This window comes from Tenrec ecaudatus, chromosome 2 (assembly GCF_050624435.1).
Source record: "Tenrec ecaudatus isolate mTenEca1 chromosome 2, mTenEca1.hap1, whole genome shotgun sequence".
In the NCBI taxonomy this organism is placed as follows: Eukaryota; Metazoa; Chordata; class Mammalia; order Afrosoricida; family Tenrecidae; genus Tenrec; species Tenrec ecaudatus.
In genome coordinates this window covers 238,646,034-238,662,554 of record NC_134531.1, presented here as the reverse complement: position 1 = coordinate 238,662,554, position 16,521 = coordinate 238,646,034, and the positions used below count along the sequence as shown (strand labels likewise).

Genomic DNA, 16,521 nt, shown 5'->3' with positions numbered 1-16,521 from the left:
TCTCAAAATTGTGGTTTTAGTCAGGAAATATTTATGGGTAAGAACTCATGTGTGCATTTTCACCTACACCCATATGCCTGGTAACATGTCATGTTGGTACAAATGATGAATTTACATAAATCCTTGGGCTTTTATGTAGATAAAGTTGTTTTTAATCTACTATCATATTTTATGAAAGAAACAGTTATTTGACGCAAATCTGTTAAATTGAAGCCATTCTTATAATATGCAGTCATAAGGGATTTACCTAGATGTGTCTTAAAAAATTGCAACTCGCGGATTGTAAAATAATGAGATATAAGGGATTTATTTTAAAATAAAAAAATATCTTGACTTTTAAAAAGGTGGTGTCTCTCCTTTTGCCACTGTGGGAGAAACTTTCTGGCATTAACACAACTAATCACTAACTGAATCAACTTTGATTCTGAGCTCCCAAGTCCAAGTAACTCTAGCAAACCTATGAGGGTTGAATGAGAAATATAACACATCCTTGGGAGGAGAGTTTCTCAAATTTGCTGGGATATGAAAGTCACTTGAGAAGGTTTGGAGAATCTCAATGCAACCAAGTGCAGTTAAATCAGAATCACTGGGTGTATGTCTTCGGAGTATAAAAATGTTACCCAACTGATTGACATGCAGTCAAAGTAAACGCACAAACTAAACAAAACAACAGCAGACTACTATGCTAAAAAAGTGAAACTTAAATCTAATGTTTATATGGATCACTTGAAATTCTGATACATGTATTCTCATTTACAAGGTCTGCCTGGAATTATGTACAAGGTTTACATTTTAACTCAATCCTAGAACAAAATAAAAACCAGTATGACTTTCGGCTTTTTGCTTTGGTTGTTGCATATGATGATTTTTTAAATTTCTATTTTACATAATTACTAGATAGTCAAAGATCAATTATTGTATAAGACCATTGAGGCAAAAGGAAAAAAAATCAAACTAAAGACTTTTCAAACAAACAACAAAAAAGACTTAATAAATATTCTCCTTAAATTAAAAAAATACTAGATATTCATTTCATTTAACAATTTATTTGAATGCTGCAGCAGTTAAATACTAAATTGATAACCAAATAGTCTGAAAAAAAACTTGGAGGTCTGCTACCATGAAAATTACAACCTAGGAATTTCTATGGGGCTTTTCTCATTCTGTCCGAATCAACCTGACAACATCGAACAAGCACAGCAGTGGTACAATCCTCCAGGGAGGGTGTATGCTTCTCCTGCCAGTTACCCAGAGCTGTAGCAGACTCAAATCACTTTAAATTGGTCTGGTTGGTTTTCAGATTCTTGCATCATCCAGCTGTGAGTGTCAACTTCAAATCCACATAGATCTGATTGGGGATATAGTTTTTCTTTTGTTTTCCTTCTTTCTTCAAGGAAAATGCCATCGAAATCACTGAATCTCTGAGTGTTTAGACTGTAGCATATTATTTCTGTAGCAAAAATCATAACTGGTCAGCAAATGACTCAGCTCCACTCCCAGATACATATCTTGATATACTTACTTGTGTCTTTTAAATGTAGATGTGACTATAGGACTGATTTTGTTTTAAATAATCTAAGTGGAAATTATGTGCCATTTACCTGCAAGAATTTCCACACATTTGCATGATGTATCATGTTTGCCTACGTTTGCCATGTTCCTGAGCACAGGTACACCTCCCTTTCTGCCACTTCCATTAATCACAGGTAAACTGTTCATATGAGAAATAACCTTAAATTTCATGAGCCAATATGCACTATATTAAATTCTATTAGAACCGTTAACTTAATGAAACTGTGATAGAGGGACATTTCGCTCACTTCCTAGGATGGTCCTGAATTTCTTGCTCTGATCGTTAGACTGTTGATGTCTTGTTAAAACACAGTACAATTATGTGTATCTAGAAAATTCTCAAGGGATTGAGGAAGTGCATTGTGTTCTATTTTGGGGCATCTACTCCTTTTTACAGTTAGGTCACAATTCCTTCCTACATCTTCAGATTTATAGAGAGCACTTAGTCTGCCATTTTTCACACTAATGTAAATTGAGAGCTGAAGCCTTCTACATCCACTCATCTTACAGACTACATTAGCAATATTTTACTATCCCCTGCCTAGAGCATCATGCATTCACTACTGTAGGAACTTCTTCCTCAAGGAGATGGATTAAATATAAGTAGTTAATTTAAGAAAATTTCAAAAAATCCTATTCTAATGAACATAACACTGCTCCACAATTCACCAAATAACAACAAATGACTGTTTATGCCAGTAAACTCTCAGACCCTTTACGTCAATGTTATTACCATACTGTATCCAACATTATTAAGCTATTATTTCACTTAAACACCAGCCTTTAACCAGACATTGAAGTCCCTGGGTGGTGCAATGGTTAACATACTCAGTTGCTGACTGAAATGTTCAAGGTTAATGGATTCCCAGAACTGCATTGGAAAGAGGTCTGCAACCTACTTCCTCCCAAATAAAGCCATTGAAAATTCTAGGAAACACGGTTAGGCTGGTTGACTAGAGAAAAAAATTCATTGACATGCATATATGTGTGCAAGCAAGTTTGTATATTAAGAAAACATCCCAGCACAGTCAAAATCAAGTCCATACGTCTGATATTAGCCCATAAGTCCAATACCAGACCATAAATCACTCTTCAGATTCATGCAGTCACATGTAATTATGTAGAATGCCGGAAGATCACAGGCCAGTGGGTGCAAAGCCTTCTGGACCTAGTGGCGGTGGACACATCCCCAGGGTGCTGACTGCCATCAGCATGGCTCCATGTGGCATGACAACAGGAGGCTGAATCAGAGAGAGTGTGTGTGTGTTTCACCTCCAGGGAGAAACAGAGGACATTTCCAGGATCCTCCTGAGAAGGACACACTCACAAGGAGACATTATCAGGCTGTGACCTGATTGACAGGCTAGACTCCACCCCAAGATCTATTTATCAACTTGACATGAAACTATGTAGCTACGGGGACATATAGAATGTATCACTCTCAGTAGACAGCATTTTTACAGAGGATCAAGAGAGCTACAGAAAAAGTGTTCTAGTTCTGGAGACAGGCAGCTGAGCTGCCCCGATTCCCTTACCCCCATGTGAAGGCCAGTGGTGCCTTGCCCTGGAGAGAAAAGGGTTACAGTAGTCTTACATTTTGTAGAACCTCTAAAGCAGTTCCATATAATAGAAGCCACATCCTGTCAATGAAAATCAGTAATGTTTACCAGTAGTGGATCCCATTAATGAAATCCCGATGGTGCATTGTTCAAAGAGCAAGGCTGTTCGTTGAAAGGTCCGCAATTAGAATCATCAATCAGTTCTTGAGAGGATATTGTGTCAGTCTGCCTTCATAAGATTGCAGTCTTTATGGGGCAGTTCCACTCTATCCTATAGGATCACTATAAATCAACTCAGAAATAGAATAGATGACAAAATGATTTTATATTCCACTTAGATGTATCCCCTAGCTAATGTCTTATTGGCCATTTGTATGATTTTTTTAATCGAGAACAATTTATTTACTCTCATAAGAATCAATGAAAAAAATTTAGTTCAACTCACTAATGTCTGGAAAGAGGGAGTGAGATTTTTCTTCACCTTCAGTTCATACCACCCTCGGTATGGCCTCGATTCTTATTTGAAGATTAAATTCTTCTGAGCGTATGTATATATTTTACAATGCTCAAAAAGCAGTCATACGATCCTAATGCTCATCCAAGATAGCTCAGCTTCTCCTTTTCTACTGCCAATGCTACTTACCATATTTTATGCAAATAATATGCATGCTATCTGTTTTTGCCTGCCACCCATCTATTTCCATAAAAGCAATTGTAACCGATATTTTTTTACATATTTATTCATTCAGTTTATTTATTTCCAATGAGTTTAATGATACATGCTTTTCTTGGTGCTTGTTAAAGTAGAGGTTTGGTTCCCTGTAGCAGACCCTTGCCTAGTAACCCTTTGAGTTTCTAAAGCCGTCTCTCCCTTGGAAAGAGTCTGTCCCTGCTTTGAAAATGGCTTTTACTGATGCAGGAAAAAATCACTTTTCCATCACAGACACAGACCTATCCAGGGAAATTGGCCCTACTCCAAAAGGTGTGTTGGTGTCTGCACTGTGGGCCCCGAGAAGCCACACATGTAAACAGGTCAATAAACCATAGGCTCTCTGTTTCCCATTTGCCATACTTGGGTCATTTGAATCTCCAGCCTATCTTGACATCACCGAGCAGACTTGAGCACCTCACACACAGAGGTATATTCCTCATTTAGATGAATCTGGTCAGAGGAGCCATCCAGGATCCTGGCAGTCCCAGGCAGTCAGTGCTCATGTACATGGTGTCCTGCCACCGAGATTCACCGAAGACCGGAACCTCAGAATACAGGCAACCTCCCTCATGCCATGAAATGAAAGCATTTAGTGGAACAGATTGTAACCACAGATAAATCTTGGTTTTAGCAATATGATCCAGAGACCAAAGACTAATCAAAATAATAATTTTTGAGACCATCATCTGGCCAGTTAAATTGAAAACAAGGTGGTCAGCTCAGAAATCTATGGAAAACATTTGGTGGGATCCTAATGCATTAATCTTAGTAGATTTTCTAATAGGACACAGAATAATAAAATAGCTTACTGGAATTCATGTTAAGAAAATTGAAACTGCATTGGTGAATAAAATGCCAGGAAAATTGGACCAAGGGGATCTGGTAGCATAGTGGTTACAGGTCGGGCTGCTAATTGCAAGGCCAGCCACTCCACAGGAGGAAGACAAGGCTTTCTACTCCCATGAAAGATTTACAGTCTCGGAAACACACAGGAGCAGCTTTAGCTTGTCCTGTAGGGTTTCTGTGAGCCAGATTCAGCATGATGGCAGTGAGTGAGTGAGTGAGTGATCTGCTCATACTTCAAAGATAATCTGATTGTTAGGTTCTATGCCAACTTGGCTCAACCAAAATTCTTAGCGGTTTGGCAGTTAGGGTCTAGTAACCTCCCATGATGTGACTTAACACAGTATAACCAACTCCATGATGGAATCTGCTGTGACTATCCAGGCAGTTGTTAGATTAGAGTACAGTGCCGTGCAAGGGAAGTGTCCTAATTCGATACAGGCAGATCGCGGAGGGATTCTTCACTTGTCCCTGGTCTGGATCTTGTATCTGACTCACTGACCTCTGGCAACTTGAACCAACTGCACAAATATTACCTACTGACCTTGGGATACTTCAGCACGAACATCTTATCTGCTGATAGTGCACTCATCTGTCTGTATCCACCATGCTTGGTCTCGCTGTTTCATCTTCCCTATTCCCAGTTCATTGGCCTTGGCAATTTCAGAAGTCAGTAAAAACTTCCAACTTAAAATCTACCCCATGGGCTTGAAACAAACTGCACTTACCAAATTCTACTACTCTATGATGCATTTCCTTGATATAAATTGATTTCCACTTCTCCCCAAAATAAGCCATTCAAAACTCTATCAAAACTCTATGTAACAGAACAGTTAAGGACATATCATTTGTAAAGAAAGATTAGGAGAATCTACACAAAAAATATTCTATTTGGGAGAGAAGAAAATGGATCCTCTACTTTCCTTTTACTTCCATATATATTAATGGTTTTATTTTTCTAAAAAAAACATTCTAATATAAATAGCATGATCTGCCCCAGGAGAATTTCTGTATAAACCATGAGCGTATCCATTCTAAATACCTTGCCCCTTCAGTCTTCTTTTTAGTAACGAAAAATACAACCAAGATCTTATAAAAGTAACATGATTTGAGTTTTTCGAGGATGCAAGGCTGTCATATTAACATAACATGTTAGAAATTGAGCAGATAAAATCCTTAGGAAGCGTTAGAGATATGGACACATCACCACCTTCACAGGTGCATAGACTGAGGTTGAGTAAATGTTGAGAAACAATATCTTCACATCTTTATATCTTTGTTTATTAGATGTGGCTCAGATTTTGTAGGAATATTTTTAACTCATAGACTGTTTAAAATGTTATGTATGACATACTTTAGTAAAAAATACTGTTCATATTTGTTATCTCATTAGTCACCAGAGATGGCTTTTAAGGAAATCAATAAAAGGTCTCAACAAAATACTTTCCACAAAATTGCCAAATATTTTATCTGCATTTTAAAGTTATCATTTGATTAATTTTATAAGCTTGTCATTCATTATAATTATTACCATTTTCCTTAGCTTTCACAGAGATAATAATAATCTATGGAAGATTAAAGTCTTTATCTAATTCATTACTTTATTGCTAGTGCTTAAAGTAGTTTGAGATATAATAGGTGAAAAATTATTAAATAAATTAATTCATATTTATTGAACATACTCGCTCTTTTAGCTACAAGAATTTTATTTATTTATTCTTGCAAGTATTTTAAGCCTATATTTGTATCTTGAAACATTTGTCCCTTAAATAGAAAATTACACTTTCTTTACCATATAGACTTTATAAGTTAATCAGATGAAGATGACAATATTTTCAGGAAAACTGTGTCATATAAAATAAATGTACTTAACACAAAAGTAGAGCATATTTTAAAACACATATGCTTCAAAATTAGTTTCATTTGATCATAATAAATACCAATGGAAAAATTGACCAATAATTTACGTATTTACTTTCCTTAGAAAGACTAATAAAAAGAGGGCAATTTTGGACACCCAAAAAAGAGGAAAATTAATGACACACTGTTTCTACTTCAAGCAGCTCAGCGACTGCTGGGAGGAACACATTTGAATAAAGATTTTCTGTATAGCAATGATTATTTTCATTAGTTGAGCATTTACCATGTATCATGTGTTGTTCAAAAATTTTTTTTACTTATCAGTAAACTGCAGTTTATTTTTATGTCTTTTTCTTTGTAGATAGAGAAACTGAAACGATAAGACCAAAGCAACTGGCTGATAATGCAGAATGCTACAGCTTCAGATATTGTACTCAAAACCAAACCATTTGATCTCAGAGACCCTCTTACATTGTATGACAACACATATTGTCAGTATCAAAATAAAATAGTGTCTGAAGGAAGGAATTTGAAATGCTAAGAAAAGAGGTCAGAGAAAACACCAAGTGGAAGCTATGGCTTTTCTTGATGCATTAGAGAGATGAAGCCAATTTTCCAGGCAGTTGAAAATAGAGTATGATTTGGACAGTCATTGTATAAATAAGGGAAAGACAACCCTACCTGCAAAAAGAGCAAGGATTAACCCAAAAGCAGGTGGCAGGAAAGATTTAGCCTTTGGGTTGTAGCTTTGAGAACCCTGCACTGAATACTATTCTCATCAATAATTTCATGAATTATGATTACTACATCTATGAAAACTTTAGGGGTAAAAATAGAATGTGTGTCCTGTTGCCACCTTCTGCTGTCCGCATTCTTGTCGCCAGCCCTTGCCACCCAGTGAACAGCAACTGGGCCCACCATGACAGACCAGGCACTCTTCAACCCCAATGTCATCACCCTGACCCACTTTGCTATGAAGGAGGGCAAAACAGGCCACGGAACGGGTGAGAGGACTCAGCTGCTCAATTCGCTCTGCACTGCCATGAAGGCCATGTCCGCTGTGGTGTACAAGGCAAGCACCACTCACCTTGATGGAATGCCTGGCTCTACCAATGTGATGGGTTATCAAGTTAAGAAACAGGATGTCCTTTCTAGTGACCTGGTAATACCATGCTAAAGTTTCTTTGGCCACTTGTGTTCTTGGGTCGGAAGAAGTTAAAAATTCCATCATAGTCGAACCAGAGAAAGGGAATAAATACAAGGTCTCCTTGGAACCCAGGGATGGCACTCCCAACGTTGATTGTTTTGTTGCCAATGGAACCATTTTGGGCATCTGCAGAAAGACTTCAACATGAGAACCATCTGACAAGGATGCTCTACAGCCAGGTCAGAACCTACTGGATGCTGGCTATGTGCCCTTTAAAGAAGTGCCACCATGCTGGCATTTGCCAAGGAATGTGGAGTCCACTGTTTCATGCTGGGTCCGGCCATCAGAGATTTCATTTTTGGTGGACAAAGATGTGAAGATAAGTAATAAAGGGAACATCCACATTCTCAATGAAGGCTATGCCAAGGACTTTTATTCTGCTCTTACTGACACATCCAGAGGAAGAAGTTCCTCCCAGGTAATTCGCGCCCTGACTCCCCCCCACCCCCCGCTATCCCAATGTGCCTAGTGTGTGGGTTCCATGGTGCCTGATGTTCACTACACGCTGGTTTATGGAGGTTTTTTTTTGTACTCTGGCAAAAAGAAGAGTCCCAAAGGAAGGCTGAGACTAAGGTATGATGGATGGTAGCCCAATGGCCCACATCATGGAGAAGGCAGGAGGATTGGCAACCACCAGGAATGGAGCTTTAATGGTGAGATAGTTAAAGCTTATTGTGCCAACCTGGCTGAGAAACACACATGGGGTTAATTGAAGGGAAGAGAGATAAATGGCTCAGTGAGTCTCGCCTTTCCAGTTCTCGGTTCTCTTGCTAGGGGTTGGTCAGACCAGGGTGCAGCTGCCTTAGCCAGTTCCCTGCTTCAGTTGGCAAGGCTTGCTTCCTGCAAAATTTCTCTTAAGAGAAGAGAAGCCACCTACCCTCATGCAGCCCTGGGTGCTGGAGCAGCCATGTGGAGACCACTGCCAGTGCTGAGATGCTTAGACGTTCACTGATTTGGCTTTCCTCCTGCAGTCAGAGTCATTGCGTGTGTTTTGTGAGATGGAGGAGGACTTTGTGGATTGGTGTCAGACAAATGGGCTAATGTTGGACTTGTGGGCTTGGGCAGCACTCGGTGAGGATGTTTTCTTGATGTGCACTAACCCTTTATATAAAACTCTTCCTTATACATATGAGTTTCTGTGGATTTGTTTCTCTAATGTGCCCAGACTAACACAATTGAACATTGTCCCAATTCACATCCAGAAGAAAGCACAAGTCATTGGGGTCCCAACAGGACATGACAGAGTTCCTGGAGATATATAAGAAATACTCCATCAAGTGAAATACTGGCTTTTCATTTATTGAAAAGAATTTCCTTATATCTACACCAAAGTTCACGGTTTACTACTACATTCTGAGTGGTTATCACACATTCCCACACAGCAGATATTAAAAGCATGGGTATTTCTACCATGAAGATGAGATGCAGTGTAATGACCAGCACTGTTTCATCAAAAAGTTTCCTGCTAATGCTTCTGATAATAAAGATATATTTTGAATTTATAAGAGATAAATTAACATATGCCTTCTTTAAAAATAAAATATAATTTTAGATATCATTTCCTGTGTTGTTCAAGAATTAGAATTGTATCCTCAAGTGAGAGCAAAGGGCATTTTTGTAGAATTTTGTAAGATCCAACACTGATTGGTAATAAAGATTGACACTTAGGATATACTAAATAAATAGATATTGAATTCAGGATTGATTAAATGTACAAACAGTTATCTCAAAAAAAAGCACCCCCCAAACAACAGTTGTCATCAAATCCATTATAACTTCAGATGACCACTGCCTGTAAAGGAGAAGTGTGTGCCATTGGTTACATGAAGGCTGTGACACCCAAGAAGTTGCTCATCTGGCCTTGGGTCCACGGTGCCTCTGTGTGAGTCTGAACCTTCACTTTAGCTGAGCAGCTGCGTGCTTAAGCAATTGTGCATCTGAGAGACTCCAAGAGGTAATCTACACAAACCAACAAAAAATAAAACCCAACCCTCCTGCTGTGTGTCCATCCCCTCTCATAGCAATCCTTTGGGGCAGAATAGACGTACTCCACAGGGCTTCCAAGGTGGTGAGTCGTTTTCAGAGCAGAGTGCTAGGTGAATTTGTACTGCTAACCTTTTTCTCTATCTGTCTATCTGTCTGTCTATCTATCTGTCTATCTATCTATCATCTATCTATTTATTGTATCCCAATGCTTAATCCACCCCATGCCTAGGGATCCTTGAGAATATCTTGATTTATAGAGGCATTAGAATTACTCTGGAGCAGCGGTTCTCAACCTGTGGTTTGTGACTCCTTCAGGGGTGGAATGACCCCTTCACAGGAGTCATTCATAATAATTTATAACAGTAGCAAAATTGCAGTTATGAAGCAGCAATGGAAATCATTTTATGGTTGGGGGTCACCACAACAGGAGGAACTGTATTAAAGTGTTGTGGCACTGGGAAGGTTGAGAACCACTGCTCTAGAAGTCTATTTCAGGGGGAAAAAAATGTCCTAAAGGTTGTGAGGAGCAATCTTCCTGCTAAAAAAATCAGTTTGACAATAGTTTTTCTCTTTGCTTTTGAAACTAGTTATTAGTGTGTTTGGTCTCTGGAAATTGTCTGTCTTTCCTATTACTGCCTATTTCTTTTGCTATTACAACTTCCAGCTGCCTGTGAGATATGTCTGTCCAGGCTTTAGAAGGGCTATTACTTTGCACTAGGAGAGGACCCATTAAGTACTAGGAGAGGACCCACTATGTGCTAGGGGGTCTACATTTTAGCAATCTTCCCCAACCTAAAGCTTTCAAAGGGCATGCAGAAAAGTCCCCGAAATAACTCAGACTACCTCAAATCCCTTGCCCCAAATGTTTGCAAACCACAATTTACAAAACGTGGGAAGGTTTGTGTGTCTATATCAGTATAAGAAAAGAAAATCTTCAAAAGTACATTGATTACTAACGATAAAAATCTAACTTTATTAGGAAGACATACAAACCCTAACTAGCATGTATCTATTAGGAAGTTTTCATTTTGTTGATAAAAAAAAAGATAAACAACAACTATAATTAAAAGAGCTGCTTTCCTTTCTTAGTAGTTGATATACAAGCAAAACAGTTGATATGAAAAATGTGCTCTAAGTGACACTGGTGGACTATGCATTCAAATCATGCAGGAATATGAACAGTATCTGACCTTCCTCTGACTTAGCAAAGCAAGAGAAGGAGAATTATCAGCTGCATCAGCCTAAAGCCAATTACTAGGAGCAGAGGTCATACACGGCCCCACCCTCCAATAGTCTGACCCTTTCTGACATCGCCAGTCCCCCTATGAGATGCTACTTGGCTACTCATTAATAACCCATTGGTAGCCACACAGAAGCCACAGATTACATATTGAAAATTACAGTGCTTATCGGGTAACATGGTCTATAGGATCTCCTCAACTGTGTACATATTGTGTTGTTAGGTGCCATCCAGTCAATGCAGACTCATAGCTACTCTTAAAGGCAGCAGAATAAAACACTGCCTGGTCCTGTACCATCTTCTCAATTGTTCTTATGTTTGAGCCTATTACTTTAACCATGGTGTCAACCCATCTGTTCAAAGTCTTTCTCTTCTTCATTCCCCTTTTCCAGGGATTGGTCTCTCCAGACAATGTGTCCCAAATATGTGAGACTAAGTCTCACCATCTTTGCTTCTAACCAGCATTCTGTTGTACTTCATCCAAGACAGATCCATTTGTTCTTTTGACAACCCATTGTACTTTCAATATTTTCCAGCATTACCATAGTTCAAATATCTCCATCTTTCTTACGTCTTCCTTATTCACTGTCCAGCTGGCACATGCATGGCTTGGGTCAGGGACATCTTAGTCTTCAAAGGAACATACTTGCTTTTGAACACTCTAAAGAAGTCTTGTGCAGAAAACTTACCCTGTGCAATAAATCCCTTGATTTCTAGAATCCTACTTCCACGAGCATTGATTGTGCATCCAAGCAAGATGAAATCCTTGGAAATGTCTACATTTCTCCAAATATCACAATGTAAGCTACTGGTCCAGTTGTGAGGATTTGGGTTCTGTACATTGAGTTGAAAGCAATACTTAAGACTATAGTCCTTGACCTTCATCAACAAGAAATTAAAGCCCCCCTCATTTTCAGGAAACATGTTTGTGTCTTCTTTATTGCTGCCTGTTAGTAAGACTTCCTCCAATCCCAATGCCACATACTTCATATAACCCAGCTTCTCCTATTAGTTGTGCTGTATGAAGATTAAGTAAGTCTGATGAGAGGCTACAACCCTGACACGCACCTTTCCTGATTTTAAAGCATGCAATATTACCTTGTTCTACTGAACAACTATCTATTGACCCATGTATAGGCTCTGCATAAGCACAATAAAGTGTTCTGCAATGTTCATTCTTTCCAAGGCCATTCATAGTTTGCTATGGTCCACACAAATTCCTTGGCATAGTCAATAAAACACAAGCATGCACGTTTTTCTGGAATCCCCTGCTTTTAGCTAAAATCCAACTGATACTAGCAAAGATGTTCTTTATCCCATATCATCTTTTGAATCCACCCTGAAAAGCTGGCAGCATCTTGTCAATGTACTGAGCAACTATAGCTAAACGATCTTCAACATTTTGTTTGATGTGCATCCAGAGCTTCATCAGTTTGTTGAAACATTTCAGTTGGTATTCCACTGTGGTAGTTACATAATCTGTTGTCAATTTGTGGATTCAGAGTGAATGAGTGGAGTCTAGCCAGTCAATCAGGCTGTACCTTGATGACCTCATTTGGAGGCACTAAGGAGATAAGTAGCTCGCTGGAAGCGGGTCAAATGCTGAGTCCTTGGGTGAAAGCATTTGTTGAGAGGCCACATGGATACAGGTTGATGGCACACAGAGCCTCAGAGGTAGAGAAGCCACGTGGAGACCCCTGCCAGCATGAGATGCTTACACTGCCACTGGATCCACAAAACTTTCCACCCCTTGGCCTGTGATCTTCCTGCATTTGATATTATTGCATATGTCTCCTGAGTCTGAAGAGGATTTTATAGATTGATGTCAGACATATAGGCTAATATTGGACTTATGGATTTGATTTGGACTGGGTGGGGATATTTTCTCAATATTCAACTGCTCTTGCATATGAAGCTCTTTCTTATACACATACAAGAGTTTCCCTAAATCTGTTTTTCCAGTCTTCCTGGAAAAAAACAACAACATCAATTCCTGGAACCTTATTTTCAGCAAACGCTTTCAGTGAAGGTTGGATTTTTCCTACAGTGCCAAAAGTTCTTGTGCATATCCTACCTCTTGAGATGGTTGAATGTAGATGAGTGCTTTTGGGCAAAATGACCATGAGTATACTTTCCATCTTTTTTTGATGCTTCCTGTAGAATTCAATATTTTGCTCATTTAATATTGCAAAGTATTTTCAAATAGCAACTCGATGCTATTTGTGTTTCAGTTTAAGATATACTGAGGGTGTTTTCATATTTGGTTTCTAACACGATGTTTTTGCACATTTATTACAATGACTTATTTTATCTTTTCAACTTGCCCTTTGAAATTTTCTGTCAGCTCTTTCACTTCATCATTTATTCCATTTGCCTTACCTACTCTACCGTTACAAGCAGGTTTCCCAGTCTCTCCTGATATCCACTCTCATCTCTTTCTCTCTCTCTCTCTTTTAATACCTATTGATTTCTTCACCTATGGTGTTTTTGATATCACATAGCTTATCAAGTCTCCTGTCATTAATGTTCAGTGAGTCAAGTCTATTATTTACATATTTTCAAAATTCAGATGGAATTTCATCAAGATTGGATTTTGGCTCTTTTGAACTTGTTTTAATTCTCTTCAGCTTCAAACGGAAATCCCACCTGAGTCGTTATTCTGTTCCACCGCCACGCTCTGGCCTGATTTCAGCGGCTGATTCTGCGTTTCTCCTCAGTCTCCTCCTACAAATTCAGTCAGTTTGATTTCTGTGTCTTCTATCTGGAGAAGCTCATGTGTAAACTTGCCATTTGTTTTTGTTGGAAAAAAGATATTTGTGATGAAGATTCCATCGGCCTTCTAAAATTCTATCAGAAGATCTCCTTCTGTGCTTTTAGTTCCAAGACCGTATGTTCTACCTAATGCTCCTTTCTCTTTAGAGCCACATTTTTCATTCCAGTCACCAATAATTATCAGTGCATCTTGATTGTATGTTTGATCAATTTCAGACTGAAGAAATAGGCAGAATTCTTTAATATCCTTATCAATAGCTTTGTGGTTGTTGAATAAATTTTAATCATATTTGTAATGACTGGATTTTCTTGTGCACCAATAGAGATCAGCCTATGAAAGACAACATTTCACTTAAGATATGTCTAGAAATATCTTGTTCACATAATCAGGCAAGACTCTCTCTCTCTCACTCTCTCTGTCTCTCTCACTCTCCCCCCCCCTCTCTCTCTCCCTCTCTCTTCCTCTCTCTCCTTTCTCTCCCCCCCCCCTCTCTCTTTCAGTCTTGTGGCTGCTTGGCTTTCATCCTGCTTGAGCAGGTGTCACCATCTCCTTTCCCACTGCTGCTCAATGACCGAGGACATCCTTCTCCAGCACAAACAGCCCCACAAGCCATCCCCTTGCCAGAAGGCGCTTATCTCCTTATGCTCCATGAGCTGAAAAGCTCCTGCTCTGCTCTGTTCTTCATTCTACTCCTGCCCCTACTGCTTCTGCCACTACTGGTGCCGCCATGTATCCACACCTCTCTGATGTCACAGCTTTCTGTGTCCTGGATCCAAGAGGCTCAGAACCATTGTAGGCAAGAGAAATTACTTATGATTATTCTAGCTGTTTCTCTGTAGCTTTCAAATGATTGATTGGACTTACCAGGCAAACAAGAGGTAGAGGACTCTCAACATCAAGTTAGAATTTGTCTCTTCATTCCTTTGAGCATAAGCAAGTCATCTCAGAAGAAAGGACAGAGAGAATCCCAGGACCATACGAAAAGAAGAGTCACCAGTGAAGCATATAAGAAATGCCTGTGTGGAGAGGCAAAAGACACAAGGGCCCTAGAACAGAGGATGCAGGGCACTGAAACCATGAAGCCGCAAGACAGTGGCTCAAAGTCTTCCTAGTCCACAGAAGCAGAGACCATAGGACCATCTGACTGAGAGATTTAGGGCCTGGGAGAGAGGCTTGGCTGATGGATGAGAAGAGGAGCTACTGTGGACCAATGATTGTATATGTAATGATTTCTGCGTCTGGTGTGTAATAACCTGTTAAGTTCCCTACTAAACCCTTACAATCCCGAGAATTTTCTGTGGGATGATTGCACTAAATTGTTGAAGCTAGCAAAGAAGTGGAGAGTCATGGGAGAAACACTTGCTTTCAGATTAAAGAAGGATCGAGGGTGGTGGCATGTCTGACCTCTGTCTTGTGGTCAGTGAGCGTGAGCTGGTGTGGAGTTAGAGTCTCTGCCCTACTGAAGTCTGTGGAAATCAGCTATGTTTCCCAGGACATCTCCTGAGCAGAGATAGACCAACAAACATGATTCTCCCTTAGCTCTCCATTTGTGATGTTATTTAGATTCCCCCATCCCTGTTTCTGAGAGGGCTTATTTAATACCGAGCCAGATGGCAAAATGCACTAATACCATATTAGCTACTCACACAACCATGATGGAAGTTACAAAGACTGTGGCTAAAAGATCCAGGTTAAGAATTCAACCAGACAATATGCAGGTCATAACTAGTTTGAAATACATTTGAGAAGATTAAGTTATTAAGAGCTTGTTTTCTGATCTCAATGGAATTGAGCTAAAAATAATTTTATTAAGGGAATCCAAAAATACTTAGCAATTAATCAGTATATTTCTACAGAATTAAGAAAAACTCACTGCTCTCAAGTGGCTACCAACTCAAAGTGAACCCATAGGACAGTGTAAAATTGTCAGGTGAGTGTCTGAGACTGTAATTGTGTACGGGAAGAGAAAGGCCCATCTTCTTACCACAGAGAAAAATAATGTTTTAGTTATATATCCGGAGTTTAAAAATGATTAATTGAACAAATTATTGAAAAATACAACTTACCAAATGGGCTAAAATTTAAATTAAAAATCAAAGTTGCTCAATTATATAAAATAGAATAATATCAAAATGATATAACTTTGCTTGAGAAAAATTAATTCATATGTAGAATGTATTAAATATTCGAATATTAAAACAATAATAAATAACCATTAGATAAATTAAAGAGAATAAAATACTTCCAATCCATTCTATTGGATTGACATATATTTGATACAATAGCTAACAGAGATACTATCTGGAAATAAAATTTAGACCCAAATCTATGATGAAAAAAGGTGCAGAACCCATAATATAATTAAATCTAGCATAATACACAACTGAAGGTAATCAAAACATTGAAAGAGAACATTTTCCATTAATATAAACACATTTTTAAACTCACTTCCAGTAAATCATATCCAGTTCATAGAAACTCTATAGATAGAATGGATGTGAGCTTGTGGAGAGTCTTACAGGAGTAGCAGGCTTCATCTATTTCCCCTGGAGAATGTGGTGATTTTGAACTGACAATCTTGTGGTTTGTAGTCCAATGGGGAATCCACTATGGTAGCAGGCTTATCTAATAGATGAGGCTTATCCAAAAAAGATGTTACATATAAATCCCAAAAATCCAATACTTACATTAAAGTTAGCAGTCTAAATTGTTGAGATTTAGATGAAGGAGGAAGATGTAATGGTATCATTAAAAGACATTAAAGGAAAT

General features: G+C 38.7%; 1 pseudogene; it reads left to right on the top strand.

The window, feature by feature from the left end:
- The first annotated feature begins 7,465 nt into the window (after nt 1–7,465).
- Nucleotides 7,466–9,034, top strand: LOC142441402 (fructose-1,6-bisphosphatase 1-like; annotated as a pseudogene).
- The last annotated feature ends 7,487 nt before the right edge of the window (nt 9,035–16,521 follow it).